Here is a 20,363-nt window from a genome sequence, read left to right as displayed (position 1 = left end):
GGTTTTGTAGGATTTCTTTCCACAAAACACAAGGCGAACTGCTAACGCGGTGCACTAGTGTAACAACGGACGGACACACACAGACAAAAACATAGACTGCTTTTTAACTCTTTCAGTATTAATTTTGAATTGAGAAACAACTTTATCTTAAATATTAAAATGAATATAATTAATATTTAATATTTTCTTCGTTAGTTGTTCGCCTTATTGAGCGTTACATCGTGTTGATAAAGAACAATTAAACATTCTTGAGAGACTTGGCGTTTGAAATGAAGCATACGCCGGTTGCATCGCCTTACTCAAATAGGTAGTATATAAGGGTTTCGAATCGCAGCTATGGATAAGAACAGCGCAGTTGCGTGAACCTTTGGTGGAAGCCCCACCATTGGGAGGCCGGACGTTTCTCGTAACCCTGGCCGATCGCCGCGTATGTCTTAACCTTAAGGATGATGATGGAGTAGAAGCCAGGTGTGCAGACTGGTGTCCATGTGGGATGGACAAAAAGAAAGACCAGAAGATGGTGGTGTAGAAGCCAGGTGTACAGACTGGTGTCCAAGTGGGATGGACAATGACCAGAAGATGCTGGTGTTAGAAGCCAGTAAGTACAGATTGGTGTCTATGTGGGATAGACGAAAACAACGGCCAGAAGATGGTGGTGTTAGAAGCCAATGAATACAGATTTATGTTCATGTGGAATGGACAATTGACTAGTCAGATGAAATAATAGTGACTAGTTGAATTGTGGATAGCCTCAAGTTTTGAATTTTCCGAAAACTGTGAATGCGGTCCGGAAATAGCGAACACATTTGCTTCGATTCGGAAACTGTGAACGCGGTCCCCTGGGGTGTAAGTCAATAACAACAGACAGACACACACACACACACTCGACACACACGATCGTTACAGAACCTCTCCGTGACATACGTCACTCGGAGAGGTAAAAAACTCGAGGTTTCTATCAACTCTCTATGGTTCAGTTGGTAGAATGTGTGCTATTGTGCCAGCGACCCGTGTTCGATTCCCGGGTCTGACCTGAAAAAATTTTAATTATAATTAAATCTCTAAACGAACCCAGTAACCCCTATGGGTGGGTTGTGGTAATATAAGGTCCTTTTAAGCTAAAATCTGACGATAACGAAGCGACAACCCCGGCCACTACTACTTCTACTACTACTACTACTACTACTACTACGACGGCTCGGGTCAAACTAAGAGCCTCATCGTATACTACGATGTGGCTGAAAAGAGTCTGGTACAAAGACGTTAGCCAAAAAAAGGACTTTCTTGGACAGGTAGCTTTGAAACCCTATCTAACGTCTTTGCTGTCCACATACCGGATGTTCGATCGTGATCAAGCAGACGAGGTACTGCGTACTACTTTCTAATCACAGCAGTATGTTTAAGCGCGGAATATCTTCTAAGAGGCGGAATACTTTACCTTATGTTTATGACGTTTTTGATGAAATTTGAGGAGTTCATTGAGAGTTGAAACGAGCTAAAGGGCGTCAAGAAAGTGTTTTTCCCGTAATGCAAAGCCTTTTTCGAGGTGTAACCACGATTACAAAAATATTCCAAATGACTGAGGCTTCCGATGTAAACCGCGTTTCCCTTGTTGAAGACTCCATCCCCGTCTTCTCCCTTCTTCCTCGGAAACTTTTTCAATCTTCTCTCGTATTCTTTAATGACATCTGGACGGGTGGCCTGTTCAACACACAACTATAAATTCAGCTCGAGAAATATTAATGATAAAATAGAAGCTAGGTTGAATCGGAGCCTTTTGGAGTGTTGCATCAGGGGGGGGGGTAAAATAGGAGTCGTATTGTGGGGCAAACTAGTATTCTACACCGCGCGTCTAGACTCCCATATGAGTCAAAGTTTCATTCTTGTTTACTGTTTCTACTTTAAATTGAGTCTATGCGCAGTTGCCCGCCAATTTCGCAGGGTACGCGCACCGAGGTAAAACGTAAACAAAAGTGACGGTTTTGGGAAGGGTACAAAACGTATGTTTCAACATTTGAATTTCCTTGAATCACTTTGACAATAGCCAAACGCGCAAATCTTTATTTTTCATATTTTTAATTACGTTATTAACCTCTTACTTCTAAATAGATGCAAAGAAATTAACATTAGCCCCAAGGCTTAGCGAAATGAGACCATGCGGCCATTTTACTTGTTTACATTGTACCGTCTTTCTCCGAGTGCTTGCCGTCTGCTAGCCTTTTTTTTTCTATATTATTTCGGGGCACTTTAGCGAGAAAACTTTAACATGGGATCCGCTATTAAGATTCTGGTCCATTATATAGAAGGTTCAGGACTAAACTTAACGCTAGCTTTCACCTGAACAAAATTAAAGCAGTCATAATTTGTAATTTGAAAAACAATGCGCATCTTGGGGTATTTGAAGATGTCATCAAAGTAATTTATATTGCGATCGACGTCCACCGTCAATTTGGTCGACAGGTGGGCTTTGAAGACTTCCGCCAAAATAAAACAACCGACGAAATAGATTACCATAAACGTATTCCTGGTAATTTCGAATTTGTCCATCAAATTCATGGACGCTCCGAAGGAAAACCGCCGTAGTCGTAGAACGAATTGAAGGAAATTCCCTAAAAAGCGACACCAAGGCTTCAAATTGAACAAGGCAAGAAAGAGAGTGATAGTTATCCACACCTAAAAATTTAGAAAATATTCGGTTTAGCCCGTTGGTTGGTGAAATTCCTGTATATAAGGATGTAGTCTTTCCAGGGGGAAACGTAGTAATTCGGACTGGAAATGATGTTTGGCGACCCGCAGCACCGAAACTCTCCCAGTGTACCACCCAGCGCACACCCCTACCCTTAGGTAGGCGATTGTCAAGTGCTGCCGCGTAGCGCCATTGTATTTGTATGAGAACTAGTTTCTATTCTCAAGACATAGAGGGCGTCCTTTACGATTTCGTGCCGTACGACCCTACCTAAACGCCACTGAGGATGCTGGGGGACTTCGGTGCCGTAAATGTGGGTTTAGACTTTCGAGGAAATGTAAAAGGTGCGCGAGTAAAACATGGAGCAGAAACATGCCTGAGGACGAAAGACTTGAAGGAAGGCGGTCAATGATACGTGGTACTCGGCTTCGCGGAAATAAGACAGCATGTTGTGTTCAAAGTTAAAAAAAGGGTGCGTGCAAATTCGATGATAGCGTTTCATGTTGGCCAGACTTGAAAAACTAACAGGCGACTAAATCGGATATAGATCGCCGGACTGAAACCATATATAAAGAGTTACAAATTTAATTAAGCGATTGTATTGAAAAAAATTCATATTTACCCCTTGGTTAGCATTAGCGACGGGAACGTACGTTATATTTACTCTGAAAATGAAGAAAATAATTTAACACTTAACTTTTGAATTATTTACACTAGCAAAATTTACCGGCCTGTCGGATAAAAAAGAAATTCCCTGTAAAGTTTATCTCCGGAATGGTACCACTTGAAATTAAATGTTTTAGTAACAATGTCGTATTACTTCTAGAAAAACCAAGATTATCGAGAAAATGGAATTTGAACAATATTTTAAAATTGCACGGTTTAAAGGTGCAAATTTATCAGGTTATCTTCAAATTAAATATAATTCGTCTCTAATTTTCATGCACACAGAAGTGTTACTGATAAACTAGGTAACTTGGAAAACCTATCAAGTACTTACGAATAGCAAAACGACTTTCGTTAAAGTTTTAGTGTCCATGATTAGACTCGGTACATTAAAGAAGACGCGAGCGACAACGAGCGAAACAGAAGAGAATCGCGCGTTATTCGCGGGATTTGCATTCAAATTAAATATAGCGCAGATGATATGGAAACTAAATCAGTGTTTTAGTTCAGATTACAACCTTTCGAGCAAAATTCCCTTCGCGTGTCCAATCTGAAATTAGAAAACGCTTTGCGTTAAAATTCGTTTTCTGAAATAATGGCTCTTTATTTGAACTGTCAATATATCCAACTATTAACTTCTTAACTGGTGTTTTAAGGGTACACTTTGTTTTCGTAATTCGTAATCCGAACATGATATTTTCAGAAATTGGATTTTTTTTTGCTTCGATCCAATAACGCGAAATTGTCTATGTTGGTCAAAATACAGTAATTGCTTAAGACAGTAAGTCTCAGCGAAAAATAATGCATTATGAGAAGTATCCATGGATATTAATATAAGAATTTTAAAGGTAGTGTTTTACTAACTAGAATTTAGTGAAGGATATACTTCATTCGTTTAGTAGATGAATTACGTGTATCGTTTAGTGATGGAATTACGTGTATCGTTTAGTGAGGGAATTACGTGTATCGTTTAGTGAAGGAATTACGTGTATCGTTTAGTGAAGGAATTACGTGTATCGTTTAGTGAAGGAATTACGTGTATCGTTTAGTGAAGGAATTACGTGTATCGTTTAGTGAAGGGATTACGTGTATCGTTTAGTGAAGGAATTACGTGTATCGTTTAGTGAAGGAATTACGTGTATCGTTAAGTGAAGGAATTACGTCTATCTTAAATGTAATTTACTCGACAGAGTTCCAAACCGAAATGGTGCTAATTGACCAACATGATTCCTTATGTATATGCTTCTATGGTCAATGTATCGAAATATTTTTTCGATAACGGAACGTAAGAAGGAGAGTCGAAGGTTTTTAGCGACGATTGACCCGTGCTTTTTGTCGTAACAGACGGGAATAATTCTTAATAACGGAACGGTACAATTTCTTACAATTTGGTTTCGTACAATATCGCTGTATACGGACTATTTGTAAGGAACGTGGAAATTTAGACCGGCGGGACATTTCCAAGTACCTTGAACACGCTTTTTATCCACGAACTCTAAAATATTGAGGAGCGCGACTCGTCGGGCGACCAAAGATTCCCGTAACTTAACGAGACCACTAACCTCGTCGTAATGTAAGAGTAAAGAAGCCGATTGAGATACTTCTGTATCGTTAATAACTTGAAGTAAATGGTTAAGCGATTGATAATTTCCCTCAGGAATATTGACGATGAAATTTACTTCTTCAGTCTCTCGGCGTTCGATACTCGGCTTATTTCTCTTCTCCTTCTCCTTGGAAATTTCTCTATTTCGTGCGCGCCTTTCGTCCTTTTTTAGAACATTACAGAAACTATGAGTATAAATTATTTGGAGCAGGGCGACTTCCCACTCTCCGTTAAAATTAAAAGGAGTTAATAGAAGATGAAATTTTATTAGACGGAAAATAATCCATAGACCAGTCGCGAGGCAAAGTTAAATAAAATTCAGATGTTTTCAACATTTTCAGATAAAACCTAAGCGCTTTAACTTTTAGGTAGACCCAAACATTTACAGAAACATTCCAATTTCCCTCGACGTTTCCTCTTTTTAGCCATATCGTAGTATACGATAGGCTCTTAGTTTGACCCGAGCCGTCCGTAGTAGTAGTAGTAGTAGTAGTAGTAGTAGTGGCCGGGGTTGTCGCTTCGTTATCGTCAGATTTTAGCTTAAAAGGAACTTTATATTACCACAACCCACCCATAGGGGTTACTGGGCTCGGTTAGAGATTTAATTTTAATTAAAATTTTTTCGGGTCAGACCCGGGAATCGAACCCGGGTCGCTGGCGTAGTAAACAGCCACTCTACCAATGAACCATAGAGACTTGAGAGAAACTCCAAGTTTTTTATTATTTATTCTTATCTCTAAAATGTCGGGGTGATGTGGGGTGGGGTACCTCTTAATCTGTGGGGTCGGAAACTTTTGAATTTTTATCTGTGGAGTCGGATACTTATAAATTTGTATGTTTGGGGTTTTTATATTTATTTTCTTTTTATGTATGTGCTAATTAAATAGATAACGATTTTCCCCGTTTTTCGTTCTCGTTCGGTAGCTATCGTCATCTATGTTATGTTTGACTGGAACGTTTTGGCGGTTAATTCAAATGTGGGTTTAGATAGAGCTAACATAGTGTTAAATGAGCGTTATGCGTTTGATCATTTTAGCATTGTTAAAGGTAATTCGAGGGGATAATCACTAAAATGCGTAATCACTATAACTAAACTTTCTCTTTCAAAAGTTTCTGGGCATAAGTCCTTGTTAGAAATTTATAAGATGCGATAAGTGTGCATCGGCATAAGTCTATGTTGTAAACTCATCGAGGGGATTATCACTAAAAACTATCTGTTCTTCGATTCGCCGGAATATTAGAATTACAGCATAAGTAAATTTATATCGTTATAATTTAATCACTGTTTAGAGTAGGGAATCGAGGGGCTATTCACTCTGATTTTATGCTCGGTAAATCATTTAAGCATTGAAAAAGATAGCGCTATTCACTCATTAGGGTGTCGTATAGAGGGGTTATCCACTCATTAGGGTAGGGTATAGAGGGGCTATTCACTCGTACGATATGGCTACTATTACGAGCCCTTGGGCCGTCTTGTTAATGATGGATTCTATCTTGAACTTGCGAGGTACCGAACACTTAATGGGTTGGGGACCGTAAAAGAACCCTTTTATTTCCTTTCCTTCCAGATCTTGTAATTTATATAAACGCTAACAATTTAAAATACTTCCGCGAAGATGTTGGCTTTGAATCGTTTAGCGACGGTTGGTTTGAGTTTATCAACTCGAACCTAATCTCAGATTTTGAATTTCGCCGGAATTCTTAAAATTTCTTTCTTATGTTAAACGTTAATTTTATAAACATTTTTATAAACTTCATTTTGCGCCATTTTAATGCTGGAATTGTATGCTAAATTTTAAGCGTTTATAATATTCTCTATTTCGTCTATGTAACGAAAAATGTTATAATGCGAGAAATATTTATACATTCTATAGCTTAGATCGTTCGATTAAACCTTTCGACAAACGGCGCGTGGTGCACTTCGGAAGACAATAAATCAAATTTAATACTTATATTTTTAAGAAATTTCTTAGCTTTGAAGTTAATGAATTCCTTTCCGGAATCGGAATTTATATGCCTGATAGAATATTTTATCATCCGGGAACGTAAGTATCAGCTCAGACCACTTATATAATATAATCGCCAGTTTACATATGGCACCGCGTAGCAACCGCCACCTCGTGTCGAAAGCTCTATTCTAACCTAGCCTCCTATTAAGATGACTGTCCCTATATTAGTGGTCTGAGGTCAAAAATAAAATTCTTTCAAGACATTCTCCTAGTTGACAGATACGTTACTCATCCTCCCTTTTTAGAAACATTTTCTAATCGGCAAAGAACTTGGGGTTTCTGCTGGAATCGGAGTTGATTTTGGGTTTAATTAAAGTAATTAAATTTGACGGTGAGGGGTTAGAAGGGGGTGGGGTGAGCCTCTCTCTCTTGGTGTAGGCTCCTGGAGATCGATACCGGCCAAAGCATGTACAAGGCGGGGGTTCCTGACTTTGACCGTCTCTTTACTTTCGTCACTTTCACCATCTCTTTACTTTCTCCCAGCCCGATTACCGCCACTGTACGTAGTACAAAGCTAGGAGGAGCGAGCGCTAAGGTTTTTTCTCTATCGCTTGTATATAGGTCAACTCCACGAGCGCACGATTACCACTTGAAATGTTATGGGTCTCTCTCGTTTTAAACTTTCCCTCGCGCTATGCTATGTGTCCAAACTTTCTCTCTTGTTTTAGAATTTCTCTCCCAGACTTTTACTTTCTCTCTGGCCCTTTTCTCAAAGCTTCCCCGTATGTATCAATCAAGAGTACATTGAACATATTATCATGGATTATTTACATCTACAAAACTGATATTTTGTAGTAAAGTATTAATATTACGGATGCGCCCGTTAAATTGCAAATTATCGATTATAATAATAGTTAAAACTGTCTTCCTAGGATATTGTATATAATACGGTTAAAGGACAAAAAGGAACTTATTTCTTTCACCATTGTAAGAGTCTTTTAGCCAAAGCTTCGTCTCGAGCCGTTTTCTTGATAAGGAAGATATAGTCCGAGTTTTCCGAAGTAACGTATACTGATGATTCGATAGGCACGTTGGGCGTCTGTTGTCCAAGAATGAATGGACAGTCGGGGTACAGTTGTCTATGCTTATTCCGAGGTTGTCCATACTTGAAGAGTACCGTGACAGAAAAAGCATCTAAAAGTCTCTTCAGCTCGTATGTACTAAATAAAACCCGTCTTGCGCTGGTTCGATGGGTTCCACGTAAAGTGACGTCCACGATTGGAAAGTTTCTAAACGGGCTTTTTCCGAAATCATGCCTTATTCAGCATATCACTGTTCTTGGGGTCTTTGAATATTTCATTGATGAAGGTATCCAAAACCGCCTTTTAAATTACAGTCTTTGGAACACGAAACTCTATATAATCAGAGCTGGCGTGGGCTGGAACGTTGTGACCCTCGACTACGATTGGCACGTTATTTGTTGAGAGTCTACAGATGACGCTTGTGTTCTTCGTGAACAGAATCCCGAGGTTTCCAATCTTTTAATATACCGTGGCAAAAATAACACTCTACGGTATCAATACCAATTGTATATAAATGAAAAAATCCGTCTCTAGCTAGATCTCGGGGGTTTGTACACGGCGCTTTCCAGTGATAGAAACTTTCACGTCTTTTCGCCTCGACGTTCATACAGGGTTATGACGTTCAACGGTTTTCCCCGTTGCTTATATAACTAGAACAAAGCTTATAACAACCCCCAACCAACCAACGGTTTAAATTATTCGCCCAGACCCAACGGGGGCTCTTAAGCGCAACGAGTAACACCAGTTTTCGAAATCTCTTTGTTCGCACTGGCGTCTCTGGGAATGTTTTTAATGAGATATTTAGTGTTTTTTTAGTAAGACATTTTGTTAGGCAAAACCTTATAAACTTTATTATTTGGTGAGCTTTATATTTTTTATTTTTTTGTCTTTCCTGAGCTTCATTGCTTGTGCTCATATTGATAAAATTTAGGGTTGTAAGTCGGAAAATTTTCCGGAAAATGACCGAGCTATATTTTTCCGGAAAATTTTCCGTATTTTTCCGCTACCGGTTTTTCAATTAAAAAGTTAAAACTTTGAAATTTTTCAATTGCCTGTCTTTTCAAAACATTCATTATTTTATTTTAGGTCAATTCGGAGGGGTAAAAAATTGTCCAAGGGCACAGAGTCTAGTGACCCCTAGTCTCTATAGGAAAAGCTCACTCATTGGCTATCGCTTGCATGCATAGGGTTACTGTTTGCTCTTATGACGGTATAAGGCGTTAGAGAGTCGAGACCTAACCGTTAAGAGACCCAAGTGAAACTAAAATTATCAGGCATAAAGGATAGTGATCGTCTGCATCATTGTAAGGGAAACGAGGTGTTTAGTTGTTAATGTTATTAAGTTTGTTAACCCTGTTTAAAGTCACAAATTATGGGAAAATCAACCACTAATATTTGGTGGTACTTTAATAAATCTACTAAAGATGGCAAAATAACTGGAGAATGTTTTAAATCTTTAAAAGTTAGGTAAATTGACTCAAAGCTCACATAATTGCTAGTTTTATATTTTTCCGATTAGCGGAAAATTTTCCGCGAAGAGGAAAATTTTCCGGAAAAGTACTTTCCGGAAAATTTTCCGCGTTTTATTTTTCCGGAAAATTTACAACCCTACATGATGGTGATCGCCCGTTACCGCACAGTTTAATTTTTCACACTTTAAAAACCAATAGCCTCTTTCCGCGCAGTTTTCAAATAATGTTTTTATTTTGCACGCGACATCTAGATGGCGTTTGCAAAATATTACTCTATACGGAAAATTTGACGAGGGAGAAGCCACTCTGTAATAAAGTCTTTCTGAGGGTGTAAGATGGGAAGCGTATAACGCCATTTAACGCGGAAATACACTCGGGATTACTTTTTACAGTTTTTATTTTAATATTAGAACGGATTAAAGACATATCGCCCGAATTTACGGCATTAAAACTTCCAAAGAGGTAATACCGGGGGAATACGCCAGTAGCTGATCCCTCGGACGAGGTTGTTCGCTTTTCGACTCTTTCGAGCGATGTTCGGGGCTCGCGAGGTTCGCCTAGGCGCCTCGCTATCACGGCGATTCGATATTATGTACGTAGGTAACCTCGTATTTTAAGCTTAAGATGATACTGAGTGGAGATTGCAGCTGTGAAGAACCGCGGCTACCGCGCGCTGTTAGGGGCGCCTCAGCTTTATCGGGAGACAGACGGGAGTCTATAGTAATGTACGCGGGAAGCTAATATTTTCAGTCGGCAGCTCTAAGCCTTTGCTTAACTGAATTTTCTACTTTGATTTAAATATTAATTTTTTAAGCTAAGTATAATTTTTGTGATCTAAGTGAGACCATTTTTGTTCGTAATATATTCTTTTACTAATAGCTCAAGTGTTGTTTATTTACTACTTGAAGTTCCGATATAATTTTATAAACAGATTAGCATCATTAGCCGAGCCGATATTGTAAATTAACGGATGTCAATCTCCTTCTTAGATACACCTCTCATTAAAATTTTAGGACATTTAAGTATAATTTTTGTGGTCTAAGTGAGACCTTTTTTGTTCGTAATATATTATTTTACTAATAGCTCCTTAGAAGATTGCGTTTAGTGAGGAATTTTAGCTTGACCATTGCAAGCAAAACTCTGAGGCCATTGCCCAACGTTCAGTGAGGCGCTTCATCACATTATCTTATTACAATATCACATATAATGATAAGTTTAACCACGGATATCCTGTTGAGATTGTTTTAAAGTTTCCAACTCTCGATTTTGAAGTTATATACTGTCTAGTGACACTTGAAGTTCCGATTTAATGTTATAAACAGACTAGGATCGTTAGCCGATATCGTAAATTAACCGATGTCAATATCAAAGCTTAACTGAAACACGGATACCAATTTTTTTAACTCATTAATTTAAAATAAAAATATAATCTTTCATATTTAAAAAAATATTCAGGTAGTATTTATAAAATATTAATTAAAAGACGTAGTAATTGTCTAGATTAGTAAAATCCATTATCGGTAAGTGTACTCATACAAATGGCCATTTGATTAAAGTTCCTTTATAGAAACTAGTTCAAAAGAAACGAAAATTATATTTATATTTCTCCTTTAATATCACAAAACGTTAACATTTCTATTTTGGAATAGAAAAACTTCGGGAATTATGCAAAGAAGCTGCCCATTTTGGTGTCAGAAAATAATAAAATTCATCATCTTTTGAAACTTAACCTGAGAAATTTAAATTAAAGAATAGCTTGATATATTTTCCAGTGGGTAATTATTTGATATTGATATTTTCGTTTCATTGATTTTAAATAAATTGGTATTGACATCGGTTAATTTACGATATTGGCCAATTGATCATCACTAATAGTTTAAATAATTTCAATTAAACGGTTCAAAACCTTCAGGAAAAGCTTAGTTTTATAATGAATAAAATTCTAATTTTAAAGTAATAAATTAATTTATCGTAGGTAATTAATTTACTGCCTTAGTGTTATTTATGCTGAAATAAAATTATGCAATGAAAGAGGAAGTGACGTACATTTGCGTGTTTCGCGGGAGATTCAAATGTCGAATTGGTTTAAAGAAATAAGAGAATAATTTGAGATGGTGAAATGTTTGGCGGGAGATTCAAATGTCGATTTGGATTAAAGAAATAAGAGAATAATTTGAGATGGTGAAATGTTTGGCGGGAGATTCAAATGTCGATTTGGATTTGGGTTAGAGAATAAGGTTTTAAGCTCTCTTTCCTTATGGAACCAACCCTAATGTTTACATTTGGATTTGGGTATTTAATCATTGAAATTTTTAGAGAATAGTGTCCCTGGATACATTTCAAGTGTTCTGCTTATTTCCGCTCTCGCGAATTTCCAGGAGGCTCAAAGTATTTGACCTATTTCCGCCCCTTTTCAACCTTGTCTTGCTGTGATTTATTTCGTCGGTTTTATTTTAAGCAGGGACAGAAGTAAGATAACTTTGAGACACTTATAGGGGTCACTGCCTCACTGGACCAATGTCCTATAAATTGATTGGGTGTGCAAAATGTTCTGGTTGCTGGCCCAGCTTGTTTATATTTTATTGTTGATTATATTTTAAAACCCTCAACCTTATGCTGCTGGCCCATTGGAACGAATTTAGCCAAACCTTTTGAAGCTATTTAACAATAGATATATTTTTAATGCAGTTTTTACAAACGGAATTAAAAAATTCATCTTTTACTTTCATTATTTAACATAAAAAGCACTTGTTTTAATGCTTGCGTCTATCAATACACTTTTCTATATCGACAGTGATATTCCAATGGTCAAATACTAAGTTTAATAAGAGGCGTCTACACTGTAAAAAATTAGCGTGCTTTTGGCATTCAAAAATGGTAGCGACCGTTCAATTTTGAACAAGCCTCTATTGACGCATTCAGATTTAACCAGATATATTCAATTTTGAACGAGGAGTGTTTTACGCGTTCAGAACTAACCATAAGCATTCGTTTTTGAACAAACTACCGTCATATTGATTAGAACTTAACTATAGCATTCATTTTTGAATAACTTATGTATTACCATTCAAAAATTAATCTTTATCCCATTCAATTTTGAATAACCACCTTGCGCTAATGAAGCGTTCAGTTATGGTAGTTATGGCATTCTATAGGTTATATAAGTATTAAAAGAAGAGCGTTTTAGACGTTCAAATAACAAATTTTTGCGCATTCAGACGAGGATGTTTATGGTGTTCCAACGAGATTGTTTTTGACGCTCAAATGAGAGCGTTATGGGCGTTCAAACGAGTGTGATATAGGCGTTCAAACGAGAGCGTTTTTGGCTAGAAAAAACACTATAAGAAAAACAGCGTTCAATGGGTATTCAAAAGTAGGATTGTTCACGAGCTCGAGCCAGCTCGGGCTCGTGACGAGCGAGCCGAGTTCGAGCCGAGCCGAGCCGCCACTTTGGCTGCTCGTTTAATTAACGAGCGAGCTTTTTTATGGTCGAGGCGAGCCGAGCCGAGCCGACAGGCATCGAGCCACTACGACTCGCGAGCCGGCTCGCGAGCTTAGTCACTGATATAGTGCTTTCCTTTTAGTCTTTATTCTCTCCACCAATAGTTTTCCGATGTATTTTTACACGAAATATAGCGTGGGAAAAATCTCTCGTCTCTAACCTTGAGCATATTTTACCGAGCGGGTTTTACTGAACCTCTACATTCCTACACTGTTAATAAAAAAGGGGCATGATTGAACCATTTGAGGTTCAAAGTCATGCAACCCAGGGCCAACCATTTATGGTTTGAATACGAACCCTTTAAAATGGTTCAATATTGAACCTTTAAAAATGGATCAATATTGAACCTCTAAAAATGGTTCAATATTGAACCTCTAAAAATGGTTCAATGTTGAACCTTTAAAAATGGTTCAATATTGAACCTTTAAAAATGGTTCAATATTGAACCTTTAAAAATGGTTCAATATTGAACCTTTAAAAATGGTTCAATATTGAACCTCTAAAAATGGTTCAATATTGAACTTTTAAAAATGGTTCAATATTGAACCTTTAAAAATGGTTCAATATTGAACCTTTAAAAATGGTTCAATATTGAACTTTTAAAAATGGTTCAATATTGAACCTTTAAAAATGGTTCATATTAATACCATTGAAAGGTTCAAACAAGTACTTTTGAAAGGTTCGAACGAATACTTTTGTAAGGTTCGAACGAGTACCTTTGTAAGGTTCGAACGAGTACCTTTGTAAGGTTCGAACGACTACCTTTGCAAGGTTCGAACGACTACCTTTGCAAGGTTCGAAAGAGTACCTTTGCAAGGTTCGAACGAGTACCTTTGCAAGGTTCGAACGAGTACCTTTGCAAGGTTCGAACGAGTACCTTTGCAAGGTTCGAACGAGTACCTTTAGAGTGTCACGTAACACCTTTAAGAGTGTCGCGTAACACCTTTAAGAATGGGAGATTTTTTGGTGGGATAGTAGTAGAAATTCTAGTATTTTTCCTAGACTTTTCATGAGGCATAACTCAAATATCGAGTGTGGTTTTACTGTTTAATAAAATTTTGATTATCCGCAGTATTATTAGCAATTGGTGCTATATTCATAGCAGGGTTCCATCTTGAGAGAACTTCATCCCCTATAGGGAGGAAAGTTCTCACATGCAGAACTATACATCTTTAAGCGAGGGTTGTTGCATATAAAGTCATTTTAACGGGTTTAAAAACTTCTGAAAAAGGCAGAAAATTTTTGATTTGTACAAATGCATAGGGTATTAAATTAGTTTTGGAGGCTATAATATTCAAGCAGTAGATATAGACGTTCTTGTTAAATTTAATAATCTCTTTTCACTAAGAGTTTTTCGAGCACCAGAAACGCGTTTAATCTAATTTGCACTACAGATTTTACAAAAAAAATCCATTTAGTACTCTAATTTTTCTCAAAATTATGTAAAACATGTCACAAAAGCAAGTGCCCCACTTTGGCTTCAATAGCTGGCCCTACTGTGAGGCCAATACCTAACCTAGTCTCGTTTTTTAAGAGTATCGCCTAACACTATTAAGAGTGTCGCTTAACACCTGTAAGAGCATAGTTTTATGAAGGTACAACACCGCCAGATTACCAATTTCTTTGTTAGTTTTATTTAAAGGATAAAACTGTTTTCTTTCATGAATATCATCTTTAAAAAAAGGTTTAACAATTACGTTTCTCAATAATTTTTTTACTGTTTGTATTGACTTTAATATTAAAACATTAATGAAAATGAAAGGCCTTATTTAAGAAACCCGCAGTATTATAATTTTTCATGTTTAATTTCGAACGGTGTTTTAATGGTGTTATTTTACACCGAATTTACACTTTTAATTGGCCCCTAAAAAATCAAGGTAATAAAACTCTCTTTCGGGTGTTTTTACGGTGTTTACACCATTTTAACACGTTTTTAACACTTTCATTTCTTAGAGTGTTGAAAGGTTCGTCATCTTGTTTATTGCGAACCCCAATTAGTTGAATACAATGAACACAACCACTTTCTCAAATGTAGGCACTATTTTGTGACCCTTTCTGCTTTGAATGTGTAAACATTTATTTCCGACAAGCGGTTTTCAATGGGCGACATATTGAGGGAATTGCTTGGGCATTGAATTTCTGGATAGTTCTCTCCGAAATGCGCGGTTTTCAACCAAACGTTCATGCAGACTTATGTTGAAACTGACATCAAGAATTGAAGAATCGCTACTAATCTAGATGGAAATCTCTTTCCACCCTCTGACCTTTGCGAACCATAGTGGAACAGAATGTCGCACCGGTGGCCACATCTTCACCAAAGGCAGATTTGAAGTATCATTCTACAATTGTTGACTTATACATTTGTGTAATATTAAAGGGTATATGAATATGGCTCAATGCATTGATTCCGTGGTGGACGTGTATTCAGAACATTACAGTTAACATCACTGCCCCTTTACTGGAATGTCATTCGGTTATTTGGACGAGCTATGTTCAACTGTTCACTTTCTCTTTAAAATCATCCCTAATGATTCAAAACCCCTTATTTAGCATTTGGAAATGGGAAGTGGCGACTTTAAAAAAAACACTTTGTAAAAAATATATTCAAACAATAATATAAGATAGGTTTTTATCAATTGTATCAGATCAATAATTTGCGGCTTATTGTTAAAACAAGACGTCGCGGGAGAGAAAGTTTTTAATTGCGTCGACTGTACATACCATCCTTTCTGCAAATGCTAGTTTCGCGAACGACATTCTTATCACGCCTTTCAATCAAAGTAGCAGGGTGCAAGAGAGAATAAACCGAGAGAAAGGAAATGCATCAAAAACTGTAGTCTTGTGACCAAACTAGAAAACCAAAACTGTCAATAGAGTAGTATCACTCCATGTTAACTTCCCACAAGCTCTAATAAAGGCAGTGAGCCGAAATACTCTATAGAAAATGATTCGTGCTAATAATGTTGCAAAATCTTATAAACAAGCAAGTTTCCGACTCCTTAAAACCAAAAACCTACCTTTTCAACCCAAAATGGTTTCGTCCATTGAATTTCTTGTGCATTTTGAGCTAAAAGGTTCTGAAACAAAATACTTAGAAATAGGCTACTTTCAGCTTGACAGCGCTAAATATACCGCTTAGTTAAATCTAAAGAACAGTAGTATCGTACATTGACTTACTATTAAAAAACACCGCTATATGCACTTAAAAACGGTGACATAATGCGACCTCAAATGTACACATTATTTAGTGGTTATAAGAGCATACATTTTAAAAATATATTTCAAATTTGTAAGCCCCTCAAATTCAAAACTCGTTACGTTAAATTTGAGATATGTATTATTATTCCCCTTCAAACGTGCTAAAAAATCTCCGTCACAAAAATATTACGAGCCGCAACCTGAGGCGCCCGTAATGGTTTATCATTAAACGTTTAAAATTGTGATAAAGCACCTTCAATTTTTTTTAATTTGAACCTTAATAAAAATTAACATTTAGTGTTATGGCATTGAACCTTGTGAGGTTTCTCACTGAACCTTCCCTGATTTAGCATTGAACCTTTTATTTAAATTAAGTTTGCATGGTTTCTTACTCCACCTTCGATGGTTTAGATTTGAACCTTATATTTTAATGAACCTTGCTAGGTTTATACCTGAACCTTCCATGGTTTAGCATTGAACCATCCATGGTTTAGCATTGAACCTTTTATTTAGATTAACTTTGTATGGTTTCTTACTACACCTTCGTTGGTTTAGAATTGAACCTTATATTTAAATGAACCATGCAAGGTTTATACCTGAACCTTCCATGGTTTAGTATTGAATCTTTATTCATATGACCCATGTGAGGTTTGTCATTCAACCTTTCAAGATTTAGAATTGAACCTTTTATTCAAATGAACTTCGTAAGGTTTATCTCTGAACCTTGCATCGTGATAATTTGAACCTTAAAAGGTTTATATAGGAGCCTTTCATGCGGATGAACCCTTTAAGGTACACCAGTGAACCATTGTTTTAGATTTTACCATTTTAGGTTTTTTATAGCACCATTTGTGTCGATTGAACCCTCCATGGTTAAAAACCGAACCCCATCTGAACCTTTTCCAATAACAGTGTAAACATGATATGGCATTTATAGTCGTTCTCAAGTTTGACGTTGGTAGTAGCAATTTTTTTAAAAATGTATATATTAATCGAGCCAGCTTGGCTCGGCTCGATCATTTTCGAGCCGAGCCGAGCTAGAGCCGAGCCAAGACCCAGCTCGACTCGAGTCGAGCCGAGCCGAGCTTTTAAAAAGCTGGCTCAGCACGGCAGTGCTCCCAGCCAAGTCGAGCACTGACATCCTTTTCTCGAAGCAACTCACGACACGTTTAAGTCCACTGTAACTTCGTGATGGGTAGAGGTTAAAATCTGAAATTTTGCTTGCCGCGAGGACGGTCAATCCTAGCTATAGTTTCGAAATTTCAAGTTCCTTCCCTATATGCCTTTCGAAATATCTCGGGTGAAATTTACCTTATTTTGTCACTCACTCACCGATCATAAAAATCTAAGGTACTTCTAGAGGAGATAGAAACTTAAAATTCATGATTTAGTTTTCATTTATTTTTTAAAGCACAGAAAAATTAAAACATCCCCAAATTTTTATAAAATTGCTCTTTAGTCCTTGATATTAAAACTAGATGGCGTTGTCGTCTTTTAAACAGAAATAATGTGGGTTCTTGATGAAAGGACGTAACGGTCTAAAGTTAACCAAATGTTAGATACATATTAAAGCTAATAGCAGTAGTAGTTTAAAAGAAATGTGTCTTCACTGATGCTACATTCCTATATTAGGATATCGCGTACAATCTTTTCGGCATATTCTCTGGGGTCGAAAGGGGTAAATCAGCGTAAATATGGACAAACGTTAGCAATTATATTGGCAAACGAAGTATAACGAGAGGGTCTTGTTTTAATTTAACTACCGAAGTATAACGAGAGGGTCTACAAAAAGTAGTGAGATCCTATCAAAAACATTAACATGTTCAAAAATGGGCCAAGCCTTGCCTCGTGCCCTCTCCGCCGTAAAACGTTCTGACATCTCATGTAGAGGCAAGTCGGTCATTTTCTTCTCATTCACTCGCCAATTGAACAATTATGTTATAAATTAAGTCCTTTTCCTAATTAATAACCAATATTCTTTGACTCTATCATTATTATACATCTTTGTTCGTATCAAAAATATCGTGACTTGGCAATCGCATGTAATTACGTTATAAACGTGTACGTAGGGTTATGCATAACTCGCCTTATAAACTTGTAAATAGGGTTATGCATAACTCACCATATAAACTTGTTTGTACATAGGGTTATGCATGACTTTTCTTATAAATTTGTACATATTCCCTCGACCATAAACGATTTTGTGAATATCCATTCAATTATTTTAAAATCGGCAACGATTTAGTGAATATCAGGGTTGGAAAATATCATGATATTTTCATAAATATCAAAATATCAGATATTTTGATAATTATCGGATATTTCGATATTTTTCAGATATTTATTATCTACCGAAATGACCGACTGTTATGATTTAGTGTCTGCCGACAATAACGTTAATTTATTCAATTGACAATTTAACATGTAACCGTAAAATTTAAAACTGGGAAAGGGGGCCTAATTTCACGGCTCACAATGAAATTAAAGTAAAACTAGCAATTAAGAAGTTCCCAGGTTACCCGTTTAAAGGACTTATTGTCCATGACTAATATTTACCAGATGATCCATGGTCGAAAGAAGAACGCAGTGAAAAAGAAATATACTTGGGATTTTATTTAATCAAAAACAAACACGTCCGAACTGGTGCGCGTTACAAAACTTGACTGACTACTGAGACTGACTGTCGGCGGGGTTTTTATCCCCGCGACAAAATGTTTTTTTTTAACAGTTTGACAGCAGTGGCACTTAAGGCTAAGTCACGTGGGGAAAAGGCACTATATCTCTCCACGCATTACTGAGTTGTGGGTTTGGGGTTTTTGGCTTAAGAGCAGAGAGAAACAAGACGGCCCAAGGGCTCGTAATAGTAGCCACATCGTACGAGTGAATAGCCCCTCTATACCCTACCCTAATGAGTGAATAGCGCTATCTTTTACAATGCTTAAATGATTTACCGTGCACAGAATCAGAGTTAATAGCCCCTCGATGCCCTACTCTAAACAGTGATATAATTATAACCGTATAAATTTACTTACGCTGTAATTCCAATATTCCGGCGAATCGAAGAACAGATAGTTTTAGTGATAATCCCCTCGATAGACTTATGCCGATGCACACTTATCGCTTCTTATAAATTTCTAACAAGGACTTATGCCCATATACTTATGAAAGAGAAAGTTTAATTATAGCAGGAGTTCATAATAACCTCCCTTCGGGGGGGGGGAGTACGAAACTTGCCATAAAACTAATGGTAAAAATTGCGAACAACAAGATTTTGTCGTTGCTCATATAAAGGACTAGCCTGTTGATGGACATACAACGTTACAGTAGATTGTAGTATCTATACTCCTTGGTTTTAGTTCCAAAACTTGGCTGGGAGCCTGGGATCTCCGTCGTTAAGAAAAATGGCGAGTATGTGGACGTAGAAACACGATGGAATTCTTATATAAAAGATACTGGGAATCAATTGTTCATACCGTTTTAATTTAACCACGGAATTCTCACACATATCACAAGAAAACATTTTTGACTATCGTTTAAATGTTTTGTAGAAAACTAGAAACCATCGCAACAGTGGCGTAACGACGTTTGTTGGGCCCGCCCGCGAACCGACAATAAGGGCCCCTTCTTAATTGTCGAGCTTTCAAAAAGTATGAGAGCATCACGAACGTTACTACTTTCCCCTTTCATAATTTATAGCAATGCGCCTTGTCGCCGCGGTCTCGACTAAGATTTCTCGCACATACTAAACTGCAATGCAGGCCCTCAACTCTTTTAGAAAATTTTTAATACTATAGGATTCTCTTCGCAAAATTATAGCATTATATAGGATCAGATTAATCAAATTGTAGGATACTGCAGGACCAGATTAATCAAATTTTAGGATTATACAGGACCAGCTTAATCAAATTATAGGATTATACAGGACAAGATTAATCAAATTATAGGATTATACAGGACCAGATTAATCAAATTATAATATTATAAAGGACCAGATTAATCAAATTAAAGGATTATATAGGACCAGATTAATCAAATTGTAGGATACTGCAGGACCAGATTAATCAAATTTTAGGATTATACAGGACCGACTTAATCAAATTATAGGATTATACAGGACAAGATTAATCAAATTATAGGATTATACAGGACCAGATTAATCAAATTATAATATTATAAAGGACCAGATTAATCAAATTAAAGGATTA

At 36.9% G+C, this 20,363-nt stretch overlaps 1 long non-coding RNA gene across 1 annotated transcript; it reads right to left on the bottom strand.

Annotated features, from left to right (window-relative positions):
* Window positions 1-3,067: 3,067 nt before the first annotated feature.
* On the bottom strand, window positions 3,068-18,817 carry LOC149584680 (uncharacterized). Its single transcript, XR_016380306.1, has 5 exons — window positions 18,715-18,817; window positions 3,687-3,902; window positions 3,414-3,508; window positions 3,309-3,351; window positions 3,068-3,242 (listed from the first exon to the last, which is right to left on the bottom strand). It is a non-coding gene; the product is annotated as an uncharacterized LOC149584680 (long non-coding RNA).
* Between the last annotated feature and the right edge of the window lie 1,546 nt (window positions 18,818-20,363).

Source organism: Phalangium opilio, unplaced genomic scaffold, assembly GCF_054372755.1.
Source record: "Phalangium opilio isolate 3A_F unplaced genomic scaffold, DU_Popi_V2 ptg001170l_1, whole genome shotgun sequence".
Lineage (NCBI taxonomy): Eukaryota > Metazoa > Arthropoda > Arachnida > Opiliones > Phalangiidae > Phalangium > Phalangium opilio.
Note: the sequence above shows the minus strand (reverse complement) of the source record. Positions and strands in the feature narration are given on the sequence as shown.